Source organism: Protopterus annectens, chromosome 5.part0 (assembly GCF_019279795.1).
Source record: "Protopterus annectens isolate FY-2018-M chromosome 5.part0, PAN1.0, whole genome shotgun sequence".
Taxonomy (NCBI): domain Eukaryota; kingdom Metazoa; phylum Chordata; order Ceratodontiformes; family Protopteridae; genus Protopterus; species Protopterus annectens.
In genome coordinates, this window is record NC_056735.1 from 245,045,350 (window position 1) to 245,066,013 (window position 20,664).

Below are 20,664 nucleotides of genomic sequence, written 5' to 3' on the forward strand. Positions count from 1 at the left end.
GTACCCACACAGATTTTATTAAATCCTGGGGAATGTATTATGATGTGTTAATAACGGGATAATGCTTCTCTGAAAATGTCTTTAAAACTCCTTTGTGACAGTAGGATGAAGAGGAACTGGTTTGTGAGCAGGTAACATCATACTCTGTATGATAAAACCTACGCAAATTTTAGAACAGAGTTAAAATAAGTGTGCGTGTTTCTTCCTGTGGTGGCATTTCTCATCACAACATCATTCATACTCACCTCACAAACATAGTAAAATGTATAATTTTACACACCAGCATTGGTCACTCATGAAAGTAACAATTTTTGACAATTACGAAGGTAAATGTAAATAAAAATTCAGAATTTAAAATCCATGTTTATACTGCATTATTTCTGAACAATTTACTTAAAGTGGTATTTGTATAATAGCAATAAGGCACACTATGATGTACGTTATTGTGTAACAGCATAGTCCTTGTATGCTATAAAAATTTGGATTTGGGTCGTGCTTTGCTCTCAATGTTGTTACATGAGTAATGCACCTTATTGTAATTTGTCAATTCGTTGTTTATTTGATTTATTTTTGTAATTAGCCTGATCATTTTCCATGCCAACATAGCATAGTCAGTTTATATCCTGGTAATGAGTTAAGGCTCTGAGTTTTATCAAGCTTTTATGGGACTTATCCTGGAACGTAATCTCCAACATGCTTTAATTCTTAATCCTGCACTATTTATTTTAATATTCCTGATATGTAGTAATTTCTCTTTAGCTGCATTGAATGCCATATCTTCCTGTGCTATTTTATTTTATCATTTTGTGCAATAATCTTTGTATTTTGTCTCTTTATTCATTACATAAGATAAGTATATTAACATCATCTGAATATTTAGGTACCAAGAAGTTTTCATTGTTCAAACAGTATAATCACAAATATTGAATAGCTCAGAGTATCAGTTGTCCATTATCCTCACAAATGATTTATTTGTCCCTTGTAAATGAAATAGTGTATACTTGTATGTTCCCTGTTAATTAATGACCATTCCTAGAAATTATTTGTCCTTCGTAACTGAGATGATGTATATTTGTTAGTTTCCTGTTAATTACTGGTCATTCCTAGAAATTATTTTTAAATGAACTGAATATTGACATTACAATGAAATACTGTTAAACAACTTCATGCTACTGGAGCTTTCAGGGATGTTTCCATTTTCTTCTTTTGTGAAAATCACACTGGATGATGCACATGAACACTTTGCACAAGTGCACATTATCAGCATACCTAAAACACTATACTTGTCCTATTTTAGATTTATAGCTTGGAAGAAAATGGAAAAATAAATAATATTATAAACTATTCATAACTAGACGCAAATATACTGTATATAGATGTTCATAATTACAACACCTTGATTTGATTGATGCAGTTTTCAGTGATGCTTATTCAGATATGCAAAAATATAATAATACTTTGCTTTGATAGGTACACATTAGGCTGTACATACATGCTTATCCATAAATGCAACAGCAGTTTGGTTTGTTACATATATTTTCAGTAATATCCATTTTTCTTAAAGTCTCTTCAACAATCACATATTTCAGACATTCAGTATCAAAGGGGTCATCCTTTGATGCTCAGGAAAGTACTTCTGCAATTCTGGTGACCCCTAGTCATAGACTCGATAAGTTTATCAGGTGACTCAACCACAATAGCACAGCTCCCCATCTGTGGCTTGGCGACACCTATAGTGAAGGCTTCTGCCAATGTTCATGGTATCGCTATCTGTCTTGGAATGCAGTATCTGTCATCCAGCCTTACAAAATCAGTCATGGGTCATCCATCTTTCTTGGGATATAGTGCTGGTCAATCATCGGTTCTGAAGTAATATTTTTGTCATCTGCCCTCTACAGAACATGGCATTGGTAATCTATCCTTCTAGAGGTACTGCATTGGTTATCTATCCTACCTGTGATGCATTTCTGATCACTATCAATTCAGGATGCTTAATAAGTATTGCAAAAACACAGAATGTTCTCGACAGTTCTATATTAGTTCGCAGAAAGATATTTCCAGTGAACACCTCTTTCTCAACGCCTAACCGTCAAAAATCACTTCCATGATTCATACATTTTTCACACAGCAATGAAACAATTGCCCCACAGCACAACGGAACACACAACACACTAAATCAAACCCACACAAGTGGGAGGTTTTGTCCCCTATACCTCCCAATGTGGGGGGCTGTGCCCTCTTCAGGCCCCTCACCCTCCCAACTATATATACCAACTCTGAGATTGCACTACAGTTGAGAAAAGGGCAAAGTCATGTAGTTGGCCAATTACTTCATTGACTTGGAAATATTCTGTGAATAGTGGAAGTGATTTTCAATGGTTAGGTGTCAATGAAGAGGTGTTCATTGAAAATATCTTTCGACGAACTAATATAGACCCAGCCTAGACATACTGTGGTATATATTCATAGCTAAAGATCTAGAAGCAGAGGTACATTACATGACATGAAAATTACTATAGCTAATTATATCACTCTAAGGGTACATGCTTCTTATCTAACAGACCTCACCCCCTTAAATAAAAAAGAAAGATTATAGACAGATAGATCAATTGTTCAAACAGTCTAGAAGCCAGTATACACTGCACTATAGTGATCACATAAAATTAACATTACCACTATATTAAGCATGTCATGGGCTAGTAACATCAAAATAAACTTCTGAACATATTTAAAAAAAATATTTTAGTGAATTACATTCTTTAGTCTTTGGCTATACACTGTGAGGTAATTTTACAATTTTTAGTTTCTTATTAGCCAAACAGCCCAAGTACTGGATGCTTTAGGTACTACAGTTTGAAAAAGAGTTGTTTGCATCTTATCCTTAAATTCACAGGTCACCAGTTTCAGACCCAGTGGTGCAGCCTGCTAGCCAAAATAATTGGAACTATTGGATTTCCTTGAAAAGAAACCTGCTTAATCTCATGGAACTGTTAAGGCTATGTTTGTCTGGACTGCAGCTTACTACATTAGTAACCTGCAGTGTGCAAAAAAACATGTTTCCTGTAAACTGTGCCTTTCTGAGCTACTTGCTCTGCCTGAGTTTCCTTAACCTTTCAGAATAAGTAAGTCAGAACTCTTCCTGAGTGCCAAATTAATGTCTGACTGCTTGCTAGAAGGAACTTGCACTGTGTTATTTGGGGAACTTACTGATAAAATTGAATACTGAGCTGAAAAAAAATTGGGTAACTGTTAAATTTCATCAGAAAAACATAAAATGGTCTGACAACATTTAAATGCACTTTTAAAATATCATATGACTAACATTTTCAAATCATGTGACAGCCGAATCATGTGAGCAACTTAAAATCATGTGACAGATGAACCCCAGTGCAAATCCTAAGTCAAAGACAATACAAATCACCAAGTTAAATAAGTAAATATACACAATAGCAACCCAAGGATACAAGGATGCAACCCAAGGATTTAGGGATTTCACAGGAGTTTGTCTGTCACATGATTTTAAGTTGCTCACATGATTTGAAAATGTTGCTTATATGATATCTTAAAAGTGTATTTAAATGTTGTCAGGCCATTTGATGTTTGTCTGATGACGTTTTATTATTAAATAAAATGAAAGTGCTTATCAGCAAGTTTTGGATTGCTGGAGCTGGTCTGTTGGAATTTGTGCAGCCTTGTGTATATATGGTTTTATCAGTTTTTTCTTTTTGCATTTGGTTTGTTGACTGTTAAATTCATTGTTCTTATATTGAGGGTCATCCTGTGAATGGAATCTTTGTTGCAGCAGGATTCCATCAAACCAAGAAATATATGATAAGCTGGCTGCTGCTGTTTTTGTGACAGGAAGAGTTGTGTGCCCTGAACTGTGGATATTTAGCTTTGTGTGAACATAGAAAAATTGACTGAGGTTTTGGTGAATTCTAGTAAGATATTATTGAATTCTACTAATGTCCTATAGCTGTAATAGTGCTCTTTAGGAGAGAAGTGCAATCAGTGAGCAGTACCTTCTGGAGCATTTCTCCCCGGGCCTCCGCTGAAAACAGGATCTGTGGAACCTAGTCGGACATTCCCGGTCAACAAATGTTAAATAAAAAAAAATAAAAAAATACCTTCTCTGTCCTCAAGAAAGAACTGATTAACACCTGATCAATCTTCTGCAGAATGATCAGCATCTGATCCATACCTTCAAGAGAGAACTGACTAGCAGCTAATCAGCTTCCAGTAGAAGATTTCTACATTTATACAGCAATATCTCACAATGAGGATTGTTAAGTTCAGTGCTGCCTTGAGGAAGCTGTTATCTGTGGATAACATAGAGGCATACATACTGGCTTTTGAAATTTATGCAGCTAGAGAAAAATGCCCCCAGAACAAGTGAGCCAGAATTCTGCTTCAATTCAAAGAAACTCAAAGAAAGCTTATATGGCCCTTGAAGATGCTGATGCTCATGACTACCAGAAACTGAAATAAGATTTTTTGCCAAGGACTGCAGTTTTACCTGAAGCACACTGATATATGTGCATATGTGGAGATTCGATATGGACAGGCAGGGTTGGGAGGGTGGCATAATGGTTAAGTTGTTTGCCTTTAAAACACAAGGTACAGGGTGTGAATCTCACAGGGGATAACTGGCTAGGCTTAAAATGTCTCACAAGGGCAGTTAGCCTAGTACTAGCCTATGAACCTATGATCACACATAGCTGATTTAATGGACATTTTGAAAAATGACTGAAATATCATTTAAATGACATAAATGAAATTCTAGAAATTTTGGCTATAGATAAGTTTAAGATGGCACTCTTTCATAACCTCCGAAAGTGGACGACCCAAAGAATCAGAGGTCTTGTAGTTATTGTACAATGCTTGCTACTAATTGAAAGTGCAAATTCAAAGTCAGACTTGCATCCAGAATGAGCCAATAAGCTTAAAAAAAAGTATGCCTCTGATTGTAACAAACAAAAAATTATCAAATTTTAAAGTGCCGTGTCATGCAATCATCCAAAGTTGTGGACAAGAATGATTTTTTACAATATTTAACTCATTGCCCATCTCTGCAGTGGACATATATCAAGCATAGAGGCTGAAGGGAAAAATCTAGGTGACTAACTGCACTTATTGATAGGAGCTCAGCTGTATCAATATGTGGTGGGTAGCACAAGTATAGTTAAAGTGCTGTGCTTGTATGCACTGTTCTGTGCAGTGGGAGATGTTAGTGCATCTCTATTGGGAGATGACATTGTGTCTTATACAATGTGATGCTCCTGTCTGTTTTCTGTTCAGAAAATGGTGTTTGTCTTTCAGCTACATTATGCTGAGTAGTACAACACCATTGCATGTTCATTAGAGATGCTAGGTTGCAATTTTTTGAATTATACATCAGCTGCATGCCGAAATAATCTCAGTCCCTGCTGTGTATTCTGTGATCCATGTGCTTTTGAATTGTGGACCACATGGTAGAACACGAGTTGCAGTCTAGCTATGTTTTCCTGGTTTTATCCAAGTGGACAGTTGTATAAGTTCTTGCTCAATTGCACATAGCCAGTCTATGAATCATGCAGGGTTAAAGCCTCTATTGTGCATCATAATTATGAACTGGGCTCATTGTCCATAACAGTGAAGTATTTACTTCATATGTGTTTGATTTATGGAAATTATCTCCAGATGCTATACATGTATATAAGTAATAATTAGAAACCCACAGTAAATAAATGGCCCTTCAGAATAAAAGTACATATATGCCTGTGCAAATGGCATAGAAGGATAAAACCCTAATGATGGGAGGATGTCCATGTCTAACCTGAGGGGACAGATGGTAGTCCTGTCTAGCACTCATCAATGGCATATGGAGACATGTTAAGATGTGCAAGGCAGATGTGACATGGCCAACCAAGCCAGTAACAGTAACCCTTGCCAGTGTATGCAGAGGAGCATGCAGGAAAAACAAAGGACAAAGGTGGGCATTACAACAATGAAGGTGTTCATGTTGCCACCAGACTTAGAGTTGGGTCATACATAATAAAAGAGAAAGGATCTGATAGCCAGGATGCTGGCAGGGGAACAATCAATCCCAATGTCTGCTTCTGTGATGGCCTCTCCCAGACAGCTATCACTGCAGTGGATATGGATGGGTAGACTTGATGGTCAACAAACAGAGAGATGAAAAAAATGTACACAATAAAATAAGTGCACTGCAGTGATATTAAATGTTACTTCCAAGTGTAGTACTATACATTAGGTATCATGTAAGGTACTTGACCATTGACCTTTTTGATAAATGGCAAATGCAGATACCACATCAAAATCTTGATAAAACTCTGAAGATTTCATGCAGATTATAAGTCAAGAACTTCTAGGAAGATTTTTCTATCTGTCTCTGAGGAGGCAAACATTTGCCAAGTTAATCTTTGTAAATAGTTCTCCCCATGTAAGATATATAACTATACTTTCTGTTTGGGGTAAATTACATTGTACAGTATGCAAGGTAGTCAAAAATACTTCTGTAATATCCACAAATGGAGAATTTGCTATATTATGTCTTTTTAACACTTGAACAGTGGTCACAAACAACTCTTACCTTTCCACCTTGGTAAATATTCCAGTAATTTCCAACCTGTGTATCTCATGTTATACCTAATGTCATGGAAAATCTGACATTGTGCAAGCATTATAAAACTTTTGACTAGCATATTCATGAAACTCAGTCATGGCATTTATGCATATCAAAGAAGCAATTCAATTGCCAAAATTCTGTTTGGCCTCTGTTAGCAGCAGTAAGTCTATTTTTGTAGCACTGTTGTTACTATTTTGTGATACCCTGATGTGACATGATAGGATACCAGATCAATTAATCTATATACATTCTTAATCCAGCCTACTACTTTTATACCTCTTTTAATACATACAAATCTAATATTCATTTGTTTACCTTTGCAAACTATGGAAAACTTTACACTGCATGAATTTTGTTTTCCTTTGTAAGTCATTGGTAGTTTGATTTTTGCTGTAGCAATTTTGAAAACTTTTTTTTTTGTAATCCACATGAGAAAGCATTAAATGCTACCTCTGTATATTATTCCATGACCATCTCCATCCTTGCCACTTTGGAGATGACAAGTGCTTTTTTAGGCATTTTCTCTCTTTCTATACAAATGCAAACAAATTAAACAACCTTTTTAGACTGTGTTTTACATTCAATTGCATTGTTTCAGTTTCAGTGCCTGTATATTGTACCTTGTACACATTAATATTTTTCCAGCTTTATTCCTACATCCATTACCTACCACCTCTATTTCACATCCTTTTATCTATACAGACATTCATGATAATCTTATTTATGGTATTTTCAAATGTCTTTAGTTTATTATAAGCAGTCACTGGTGCTTTGTCATGATATCACTTTCTGTCACAATGAAAACGTGCTTAATTATTGGTGATCTTAACTAAAACCTACACATACACACACACACACACACTCGTGCACACACACGCGCATGTGCACACACACACACACACACACACACACACACACACACACACACACACACACACACACACACACACACACGTGTGTGCACACACACACGTACGCTCGCACTCACACACGCACACACCACTTTTATTACCTTTCAGTAGTATTTCTTTAGGTTGTTTTCATGAACACTACAATATTTAGTACTTTGAATACAAATAGTTAGTGTAAGTAACTTGTTTCTGTTCTTTCAGAACATCTAATGCATATCATGCCAGTCTATCTCAGAATGTGTAATTTATTCCAAACTGTCCACTCTCCATTCATCCTGACAATTCTAATATTATTCAGATACATCTACAATTTTCTTCTGAGACATCTTCAGGCATTAAACATTTTCAATTATCACTATTTTTAAGTGGAATTGCAATATATCTACAACATCTTTAAATTGTTTTCTGCAGGTCTCTTGGTCGTACATGCATTAAACTAAATAACAATTAGACATTTTCACTTTTAATGTCAGTGACATACAGATACATGACCAATATCTCTCTATAACCCCAATAGCACTGACATTTCCAATGTGGTCTGCCATGTTTAGCTTGTTTCCACTTTTAAGAACACAGCATCATTTTGCTCATTCAACATAAACCATATGTTAAGTCAGACCAGTCAAACTATATAAATTATCTCTGATCAGTCTTTTATTTTGTAAAAATCAGTTTTACTTTTATATTCTTGCTTCCATGACCAAAACAAAAAAGAGCATTACCTTGGAAATAATGTTTTTCATACTCAGATTTATGCTATAGAAATTACAAATCACTTATTATCCTTCTGAGTTAAGCATAAATCACTTTGATTGCCTTATGCAAATGATTTGGTTGATGCAATGGTGCAGTAGTTAGCACTGTTACCTCACAAAATAAGATTTTCCAGTTTGATTCTCGGGTGGAGGTGTCTTTTGTGTGGAGTCTGCATGTCCTCCCTGCATTCATGTGGGCTTCCTCCGGGTGCTCCGGTTTCCTCCTGAATTCCAAAAACATTTGTCTGGAGTGTTTTTCTCCAGGCCTCTGCTGAAAATGGGCTCTGTCCCAATCGGACTTTCCTGGTAAACAAATGTTAAATAAATAAAATAAAATGAATAATTTCTGTGTGCACAATTACCCTTTAAAAGTCATTCTATCATACACTAACTAGGTTCGCTCTATATTATGCATAAATCACTGAAAACACCCACACTTTCTTGCATGCATATTTCTCATGCATCCTCCATTCTGTATTTTTCATGTTGCCAGCATAAGGACTTTATCCTGCTTGTGCTGCCATTTTTCTTTTATATATCTTTTTTCCTCTTCTGCCAATTTTGCAACCCAAAACTCATGTTCCTATACAAATAGGCATGTGTTTAGCACCACTTCATTGAGTATTTCCATCAATTACCACCATGTTGTTAATGTTTTACCAACTTGCTATTTTATAATAAACTTAAAGTTTACAATAGTAATTCTTATTGTGATGGCTTCATCTTTACCCACACTTTAATGGTATATGTACTTGCAACATATCAAGAGGCTACATGTTCTTTTGACAATGTTTTTCAAATGCAACTTTCGCTGGTTTCACAAATCAGTATTTAGACATTTAGTGATGCACAGTCACTCATGTTTTTCTTCAACAAAGACACTGCATAACAGGCAGTGAGAAGTGCCAAATCAAACTTTATAGTTTCCTGTTATTACACCTTAAAAACAGATGCTGAAGAGTGCCTTGCACAATGGAATTAATATGCTATCAAGTTGCTTTCCATCATGACAAGTTGCACAATTTGGCCTCCTGGATGCAATGCTATTAAACAGCATGTTACATCAGTACTAAGCTGGGTAGTCCAGCATTTGAATATGAAAGCAGTCCATAACAGAAGAAGGTTTCATATCATATTTAAAAAACTCTCATGCCTTGAAGTATATTACAAAGTTCTCTTTGATTTTGTAATTGAGACCATCATTTTTTTGAAGTACTACATATAATACAATCTACTATAATTACCAAAAGCAATGAGCACAGCTTTAAAAGCTCATACAAAGTGTTGACATGTTGACTCTTAATCTTTAAAATCAGAAAAAATGTATAAATTACATGAGAGAGAAAGGCAATTTGATTTATTTTGAAGTAAAATCACATTTTAGTTTTTATAATAATGAGGTGTCCATAAACTGCAACAGAAAACCATGAAACAGATGCCTACAGCAATGACTTGCATTGTGTATAATAGTTCCGCTACATCTCATAGACAATCCATTTGTCAAAACTACAACCAGCGAAACAAATGCATCGAAGTTTCATAAGATTAAAAAAATGTGTTTTTGTAGATGGGACAATCTTCCTGCATCCCCCACCAACACTTGCTTATATATATATGTGTATATATGTATATGTGTGTGTGTGTGTGTGTGTGTGTGTGTGTGTGTGTGTGTGTGTGTGTGTGTATACATATATATATATATATATATATATATATATATATATATATATATATATATATATATATATATATATATATATATATACATACATACACATATACATATATATATATATATATATATATATACATACACATATATATATATATATATATATATATACATACATATATATGTATGCATGATTCTATCATCAAGCTTTGCACACTCCAAAGAGCAAATGCAAAAATAGAGATGTTTTATAAAAAGACTGCAACTAAAAAAAAAAAAAAAACTTTAAGATCACACAACAGAGGGGAAAGAGCAAATTCCCAGACCATAGTGTACAGTGATCTCATACGCGAAACAGTCAGCTGGCTGTAAAACAAGAGAAAAAGTGCACTCACTCTCATAGATATGTAGATAGATAGATAGATAAACAGATATCTTTGTCAACTCCATTATCACATAACTCTAAATACAAGAGTGCAAACTTCTAAAGATAAACCACTGCTTCCATAAAAATAGAAATCATGTTAGCAGTGCTTTCTTCAAGAATAAATTAAATTGCCTCCTTCCAGTTTGCACAGTGAAATGAATGAAACCCATGCACACCTATAAGCCTTCCATACCAATAACTAGTCATTTTGCTTGTGATCTTAAACATTTAAGAAAGTTTAAAACATTGTCTTTTTAACATTTTTTTCTCTCTCACCTACAAAGCCTAGCTTTGCTTTAGTTGATCCCTTCTTTCCTTCATTCGAGTGCTCCCCATCCTTAGGACCCATGGGCATCTGTACATCTTGTACATCTTCTTACAGAAGAACTTTGCTTCATCTTAAGCACACTCCTTCTTCTTTCCATTTTTGGACTAGACGTGTGCAGTAGAGTGAGAGCTAGAATGGCTACAAGTTCACAAAGACAGATATTTACATTCAGGAAGTTCACATTTAGACAGTGACAGCATATTACATAATTTAAAGGTTTACAATGAACATCTTTGGTGATAAATTACATGATACATTCAGAAATTGACATGTTATGTCTAGGAACCGTTTAACAGTTAAATGATAAATAGTTGGTAGTACTGTCTTATCCTGACAGCCCATTGTGTTTGATTTCTATAGCATAACATGAAGTAACTGTGAGTAGCTTGAGAGATGACATTACATAGTATATTATACATAGAATAAAATTGGTAGTTGGTGGAATAGTAGTTGAAATTGTTGGTGATGGCTGCTTGTGATAACAGTGGAATGAATTAATTACAAATAGTCAAGAGTGGACCATAAATAGGGTGTGAAACTAGATTTTTTTTTTTTTACTGAAGAGTTTGGTAGTTATCTAGAGTCCAGGTTTTTATCCTGGGGTTACACAGGAGCATAGCTTGTTGCTCATGAAGTGAATTTTAAGATGTTTTTGAATTGGGTGGTAAACTTATTGGATATTAGTTGGGCAGGAAGGGAGTTCCAGAGTTTTGACATAGAGTGGCTATAGACAGATTTACCTGTCTCGTTGTTCTTGGTGACTTCAGGGTGATTTATGGTGCTAGATCTCAAAGTTCTAGCTGTAGTGTGTGGTTGTATAAGCTGTTGAAGAGCTGGGATTTTGTTGGAGTGGTAAACTATTTTGTGTGCTAGTGACAGATGATTTAGTTGAAGTAATTGTGGGAGTTCTAGCCAGTTAAGTTTGTTGAGGGACTCACAGTGATGTGATTTGTAACGTGACTCTGTAGCAAATCTTGCTATGTTATTATAGTAGGTTTCTAGTTTATTTATATCAGTTTTACGAAGGTTAATTAGCACAGGGGATGCATAGAGCAGGGGAGATAGCAGGTGTTTCCTGGCTATTGTTGTTTTAGATTGCTTTGAAATATAGTGTTTGTTACGATAGAGCAGTCCTAATTTTTTGTGAATTTTTTTAATGGTCTGGGCAATGTGAACATCAAATCTAAGGTGGTTATCAATTTCTACACCTAGTAGTTTGGTATGAGTGGTTGGGTTGATAGCAGTCTTGTTATTTAAGGTGATGGTAGAGTTTTCTATTGGGGGAAGGATATTTGGGGGCTAAAGAGGAGTAATTTTGTTTTATTGGGGTTAAGAATGAGCTGATGATTGTTGAACCAGGTTTCAGCTAGTGAAAAGGACTCTTGTGTTTGGAAGACGAGGAGTTCTGGTGTGCGAGCTGCACATATGATAGTGGTGTCATCTGTGTATTGGATTAAAGAGGCTTTAGGTGTGGCAGATGGGAGCTGATTAGTGAAAAGCGTGAAGAATAATGGACTAAGGATGGAGCCTTGGGGTACTCCAATGGAAACAGGCAGTAAGGAAGATATTTGGTTCTACCATTGAACTGCCTGCTGCCTACCTGATACGTAGTTCTCGAACCATGTAATAGAGAAGGGGCTAAGGTTCAAGGTAGAGAGTGAGTGAAGAAGTTTAAGGTGGTTAACTATATGGAAAACTTTGGATAAATCCAAGAATGTAGCAGATACGAGTTGTCCATTATTTCTGAGATGATTAATGCACTAGAGAACGATGTGAGAGCTGTAGTGGTACTATGGAAGGGTCTGAGACCATGTTGTTGTGTAGATAACAATTTGTTATTTAGCAGGTAAGCCATGAGTTGTGTGTGTATTACCCTCTCAAGGATTTTAGATAAGGGTGATAGTATGGCAATAGGCTGATAGTTATTGAGCTCAAAGGACTTACCCCCTTTCTGTAGTGGCATGATATGGGATATTTTCCATAAGTTGGGTACTGTACATTCTGAGATGGATCTGTTAATAAGGATGGTCACAGGATAGGTGATGGCTTCTGCGGCTATTTTTAGATATTCAGCGGGTAGTTTATAAACGGCCAAGGTGGTGGGTTTGAGTTTTTGGAGAAGTTTTAGAATGGTTTTGGTTGATACTGGATGAGAGCTAAAGTGGGTGCTATTATTTTGTATTTCATTTGGAGTTGTTATTTTACTTGTAGTGGGGAGACTAGCAGTGGTTTGGTTATTAGCTAGGGTTTGGATTGTTTCTGTAAAGTATTTATTGAATTGGGTGGGGACATTGTCTTAGATGTTTTCAGTTTTGGGGATGGGGTGGTGGATTTTCCAGGTTGTAATACAGAGTTTATTGCTGTCCAGAATTTTTGAGGGTTGTTGGCATGTTTATCTTGAATAGTTTGGTAATGGGAGATTTTGTCTATTTTAATGAGTCATTTTGCCTTGTTACATAGTTCAAGGTAGTTTTGTTTATTTATTTGGATTTTACTCTTGTGCAGTTGTATCCAGGTTCTGTCCCTTTCTTTTAGTAGTACTTTGGTGTTTTTTGTTACCCAGGGGGTATATTTAGTTGTTATTCTAGTGGTTCTGGGGGGATCATAGCTGTTTAGTATGTTTAGGAAATTTGTATTAAAGTATATAACTGCTTCATTGAGTGCTAATTGTTTCAAGGGTGTCCAATTACAATGTTTTAAGTCCCTGGTAAAGTTATTGGGGTTAAAGTCTTTTTTATTTCTGATTTGTCGTAGCACTATTTGGGTCATTAGTGGAGCTTTGCCCCTTAGTATGTTGGTTGTTGGTTGCTGAGGGTGTCTGGCAGACATCCAGCTAGGGATATGAGGGATGAGATGGATACAAGTATCCATCCAGTATGGATTGATGTTTGGATCTTTTGTCGGTTCTAGTGCAGGATGAGATAACTTGGGTTAATCAGTGAAGGTTAATATGAGAGAATGGGTTTTGTTTGGAACAGTTTAGCCAGTCTATGTTAAAGTCACCTCGCAGGATATTTTCTTGGGGAAGGGAGGTTGAGATCCATTCTAGTAGGTTTTCCATGATAGTGATATTGTTCCCTGCGTGAATATAGCAGCCTATTATGTTCATATATTTTTTAGGGTTCAGTTTAAACTTGGCAAGGGTGAGCTCAACATTTTTAAAGTTCGGGATGGTAATGTCTGGTTGTTCAAAGATGAGGTGATTCTTGTACAATATGGCTACTCCACCTCCTCTTTTACCTACTCTGTCTCTGCATATGATATTGTACCCTGGAGCTGTAATTTCATTGTTGTGGATATCGGGATTTTATTATTATTATTAGTAACATAAATGGAGTTCCACCCATGTCATTAAACTAACATTAAAATATAAGGTTTGATTTATTGAACTGAAATGGTCAGAGCACAAAACATTCTTAAAATGTTTATAAAAAATATTTTTATCTTGACTGAAATTAGATTGTAAAGATATTTTAAAATACTTTTTGTCAAATCTAAATATTTATTATTCAGTCTTGTTAAATGTCATACGAAGACTTTTGAAAATGTGATAAAATGTTTCAAACACAAATGTGTTTAGCATGTTTTCTTGTGTTATTTAGAAAAGGAAATAATTGAAGAAAATGAAAGTGGACAACATTACAGGATTATAACAGACACATTCAAGGACCATGAAGGATGGATCACATATCCATGTCAAAAGCAGTATGGAAAACCTCATGTACCTAATCACACATACCAGTAAAATATAAAAGTCTGACATAAGAGATGTTTGGTGTTATTTCATGACAGTAGGGTAGTGCAGTTATTTAAGACAAGGATAAAGGGTGTTACAAAATTAGTATGTTAGAGATAATAAGCAATAGAACTCCTCACTTTTACTGAATTATATATGAAAAAAGGTTAGGGAAAGAAAAACATTTACCGCAGAGGTTATGAAAAACATTAGCAGTGGCAAAAATATACATTGTTGTTTCATCTGCAGCACCTTGAAAATGTAAATGACTGTACTGCTAGGTAGCACCACATACTAATGTGAGATGAAGGGAATCTGAAAGTTCATAGGTTCATAGGTGCGTACTAGGCTAATGGCCCTGGAGCCTTTACAAGCCTAGCCCATAGAAGTGCCCTGGTATTGTGCCACCTGATGTTATTTCCCAGTGCCTCTATCAGGTAGAGCCACTGGAGTAATCCCTGGGGTGAACTTTCTATTTTCCATCCACTCATCAAGATTTCTCTTGAAGAAGGCCAGCGAGGTGCTCTGCTTGACATGTATGGGAAGTCTATTCCAGAGCATGGGCAGTCTCTGGGTTATGAACCTGTCCCTCCAGCATGTTCTGTTGATTCCGGTAATAAGGCTGAGGTCTCTGGAGTGTGTGGCATGGAGGGATTGGGATTTCTTTAGATGTAGCATTTCTAACAGAGCTGGGTCAGACATGCTTTGTAAGTCAGGCAGAGATCATCTCTTAGTAGACGATATAAGCAGAGAATAGCTGGAGTTTTTTTAGTTTGTCCATGTAGGACATGTGTTTAAGGCCTAGGATCTTCTTCATGAGGTACTATTGTGGCCTCTTCAGTTGTTACAGGTGTCTAGTGAGGTACATGCCAAATGGGGCATTATACTCTATGATTGGTCTAATGAGGGATGAGTAGAGAGAAATGATGATCTCGTTCTTCCTGGATGCAAAACCCTTGGTAATGAGATGTGCCACATAGAAGGACTTTCTAACCACGGTGGCAATGTGGTGGTCGCAGGAGAGGCTGCTGTCAACCTGTGTCCCCAGATCTCTTATAATACCTTCAATGTTCCGTGGGCATCCATCGATGTGGTAATTAATGGGAACTGCTTTTATCCCAAATGGGATGATAACACATGTTTTGGCATTAAGCTTAAGGCCATGGTTTTGACACCAGTCATTGGTCTCAGTGAGGCCTTTCTGTAGGATATCTGCATCACGTGGGGAGTTAATAATAACTCCCAGCTTGCATTCATCTGTGAACTTGGTCAGCCAGAGTCCTTTCATGTTGGCCTGGACTTCTGAGAAGTAGATGCCAAACAGGAGAGGACCCAGGACCGATCCCTGTGAGACTCTACTCGTGACTGGTTGGCAGTCTGACTTGGAGTGTGCTACTTTCACATTGTGGGTTCTATCTGTGAGATAATTTGCAACCCACAAAGAAAAATAGAGCCAGCACAATGTGGTGGTTTATTTCCACCAGGGCTCAATGAGCAATTATGACCGGCCAATCAAATAGAGTTGCTCTCCTTAATATGTGTAATAAATATGGCTGCTTGTGGAATTTTCTTTACACTGAGGAAGGCATTGTTACGACTGCCGAAAGTGGTCTGTTGTTTTGCCATATAATAAAACTTTTGCCTTTAGACCACATTGTGCTGGCTCTATTTTTCTTTTCAGGCCCATATTATGTTTTCTGAGCTGTGCACTTGCCGTACCTGCAGGGGGTTGTATTTTGGACTGCTGCATTGTTTGTTTCCCTGCTGTTGGTGTGTGGTGTGAGGCGGATGTTATGTGCTGCTTTAGAGCACATTAGTGAAGCTTAGCAACTTTTTCCTATAGTCACTATTTGTTATTTTATCATTTTTATGCAGTTGGAGAAGTGTTTTTGATGATTTATCCAAGTTTGTAAAGATCAATGTGATTTTGGCATCACTAATGGATCTTATTTCTTTTTTTGAACTATGGTTTGGGCCTGGTTATCGCATATATGCAACTGCTGTTTTTGGTTCGAAACACATCAAGAGGCTTCAGTGCTGATTTTTGGATTACAAATACTGATAACAGGCCACTTTATCAGTTTGCTTTGTCGGGACTATGGATTAATGAGTGGTTCATTTTCTATATCCAGTGCCTAGTACGAACATTGTATATATTGCCATAGGTTTGCCATTTGGGGGCAAACGGATTGAGGAGCTGTTTAATTCTTGTATGCTAGGCCAGCTACGGATGTGTGAATCAACAACATTTCCTACTTTATTGGGATCATTACTAAAGCATTCATGGTACGGCTGTTCAGCTGGTGATTCGGGACGTACTTAATAACAGGTCAGTTGCTTTCTTTCTCATTTATGGCTCGGCCTTGTTACTGTATTTGAAGTTTGGGACTTTTAACTTGTATGAACATCATGAAAAGTCTTTTTGCCAGTTCTGGCATATAAATACAACTTTGGGAACAATGCCGCCAGTTTGTACTTTGGGATTAATAGATTGATGAGTCGTTTGTCTTCCTGCACATACGGCACATTACTGGTGTGGCAAATGATCTCATTTTCCACCATTTTGGATTTTTATTGGGATTATCGAGGTACTGTTTACAGATTTTGACTAAGGACCAACTGTGTCAAGGATTTGGGATTAATAGATTGATGAGTCGTTTGTCTTCCTGCACATACGGCACTTTACTGATGTGCCAAATGATCTCATTTTCCACCATTTTGGATTTTGATTGGGATTATCAAGGTACTGTTTACAGATTTTGACTAAGGACCAACTGTGTCAAGGACTGCGTTTTCTCTGATTTTGTTTCATGAACATACAATAACAAATACTGTGGTGGTGGTGCTGCGGTAGCGTTGTCGCCTCACAGTTAGACGATACCCGTTCAATTCTCAGTTAGAGCGTCTTCTGTGTGGCGACATGCGTGAATTGGCATTCCTTCATTGAAGGTTGTGCGTTAAGCCCGGCAAGCAAGCACGTAAAACTCTACTGCCAATCATTAGCAGACCGGAGTTCCGCTGTGGCGACCGCTAACTGGGAAAAGCCAAAAGACACAAACAAACAATAACAAATACTGTTACCAGTAGAAGTATATCTTTGTCACGAATAGGGGTATTGGTGTATTTATGAACTGTATGAAGTTTGGATAAGAACTGTTCCAGCAGTTATTTATAGACTGACTTGCATGTCGCATTTTTTGTGATGTAATTATCCCTTGCTTGGGGTCATCTTAGGAGTGTATGGTTATTATAAGCCATCTTTATGTGCATTTTATTTATAGTTGGTCTTTAATTGTAGACTACAACTCATTTTGGATCCACATTCATCTGGAATATTGCCTTTATTCTTGGTTTGGCTGTATTATAACTGGGACATTCATTTTTTACTTTTCATTACAGTGAAGGTCTTTGTGGCTCTGTTTTGGATATTTATTTAGATGCATATGTGTCTGGATAGAAATTTGTGTTATGTGTTTTGATGACATTATATACCAATCTTATCTTATTTTTGGTGTCAGTCGAGATAAACATGTTAGGTAGGACTATTATATTGCCACACATACCTATTACCTCAGATCACAATATATTCAAGCCGATATAGATTATGTTTTGGGTCTATTGTTGGACGGGTTTTGCATACTGTTGGCCAAAAATGCACCGGCTGACAGCATCACTCAGCAAATTTTTCTAACAGTGTGTGGGATTAGTTTGATGTAACTCGTGTTATATGACAATAATTTTGTATACCTCTTAGTACGGATTTATTATCAATCACATACAGGTGGAATTTATTACCGATAATCAGTTTATGCCCAATATTTTTTGGTCTGGTCACACTATCTTCGTTGTGGCTGATATTGTCCTTTATTATTTATTGAAGCTATTTTTAACGGGTGACCATCCCAAGGTTTTTGTATAAATCAGGGATCCATATATTTGGATACCACAGAGATACGTAGTACTATTTACTAATATATATGGGACTAGGATTTATTTAGGTACCTGGCAATTTGCCTATATTAAGTAGGGGCTATTACTGTACTCTGTGTACAGATTTCTGATTATTGACTGGAATTTTCAAAGGTATGTAGCACCACAATATTTCAGGTTTGTATGAATAGCACAAACCTTATGTCTAGTGGTTTATGACTGTATATTTTTAGGTGTGGTGGCTATTATTGTCCTCTATAGTTACTTTTGACTTTGGGTCTATACCCACATTGGACACAGCCCTGCGGCAATAGTGTTTGTTTTTAGCCTTTTTGGCTTTTTGTTGGTTTTCCCAGTGTGTGGTTGATTTTTCTGTCCGGTTTAACAGGTATAAGTTTAACTATATGCTCTAATCTATGAGCATGTCTAATTGTTATGATTATTTATAAATGTCTTATACACATGTACTGTCCTAATCTCCACCATACAGCATACCTTTGTCCTTGCTCTTGGAATACACAATCTTTTTTTGCGTATTATTATTTGCCTAGGATGGAGTTAAGTCAACTTCTCAAGGGACTGCTCTCTGATCACAATGACATTGGGATTTTTGGTTTGGGAACACAAGTCAATCTGCCTGATGTGTCTGATAATAACCAACCTATGCCGAATTGTAATCAGGTGTTTTATAGATTATCAAGAAGCATGAAGTCCTTAAGGACTAATGTTTGGCACCCTCATCTTTTCAAGGCTTATTTAGCCAAAAATATTTGTCCTAGAGGACTTCGGGTCTGGATTCAGCCATTGGTGCCCACTGTGGTCAGGAACTTGAACAGCAATGGTCCTTGGTGCAACAACACGCGTCTATGTTTTTTGTAGAGGCTTTGGCCTCATATTACAATTGGTGTATAGATCATAGCTTGATTGAGGTAACAAAATTATGTGACGAGACAAAACTATTTGAGGGACAAGCCAATTACCAAACATGCCTTCAACAATTAAGCCTGGAGTTACTGATATTAGAGAAACAATTAAGGGAGAGGGAGATACACAAGTCTAATAGGGATCAGGCAGACTACGATTGGGGTAGACCCTTTGGACCACAGAAAAATGTAAAATTTACTAATGTTGGGACCAAACCAAACAAAAGAAAGCAATCTAGGTCTATATTAAGAAAAACAGCTACACCTTCTGGGGGGACCTCACGGGAAGATTCCTCAATGACTGACTCTGAAGCATTACACACCATGATCTCACCTACACCCAAACGCATCAACACTGACATCCCTTTAGGGTCAGCAAACATAGGGCAGGGTGCAAACATCATGGACATACCAAATGTGGAAACCTTACTACAAATAATGAGCAACAAATAAGTGAATGTAAAAATGTTCTTAACATCTCTTCATATTCTCTTACACCTACTGAAGTGGATTGGTTGAATAAAGGTCTCAGTTTTGCCTCTGCATTTTTTGTGGCTGAAGACATGTTTGCTGCTGATGTCAATTCATTTTGTTGTACATTAAATTTGGAGTTATTTTTTCAACAACATGATAATGTTTTAGCTAACAAACCTTTTTCTTTCCATAAATCCAGTTTTATGCCCCTGATGCAACCAGTAGTTCAATCATTTATGAACAAAGTTCTCATAAATTTACATCTACATTATCGGGACATGGAGCCTAAACCACATGATCTCTCAAAAAATCAACAATTAGTCTTACAGGAATTTAAGGCCAATAAGAATATTGTCATTTTGCCAGCGGATAAAGTGGGTGCTACTGTCATAATCGGTTGGGAGAAATTTGACTTCGAAGCCCTTAGACATTTGAACAACAGATGATATTACATGCCCGTGCCCCTGAATCCCACAAGTACATTTAAACAACAGATTGATGCATTTATAAACCTGGCAGTGGAGGAAGGGATTATATCTGAAACCACCTCTAAACATCTAATGGTATCTGATCCTCAGAGACAATATCTCTATTTGCTACCTAAAATTCTCAGATCCCTTTCTGATTCCTCTGGAAGACCAACTGTATCTGGTCGGAGCTCCCTTATGGAACCACTATCAGTATATTTAACACAATACCTTCATCCACTACTTAAATATGTTAGAGCCCACATTCAAGATATGACAGAATTTCTCTAAATTATAGCTGATAGCCAGATTGATCCAAGGTGGTCTTTATGCACATTAGATGTGTCAGCCTTGTATACTAACATACCTCATTGGGCTGGGCTTTTGGCCATTGAACACTGGTTGACTGTATC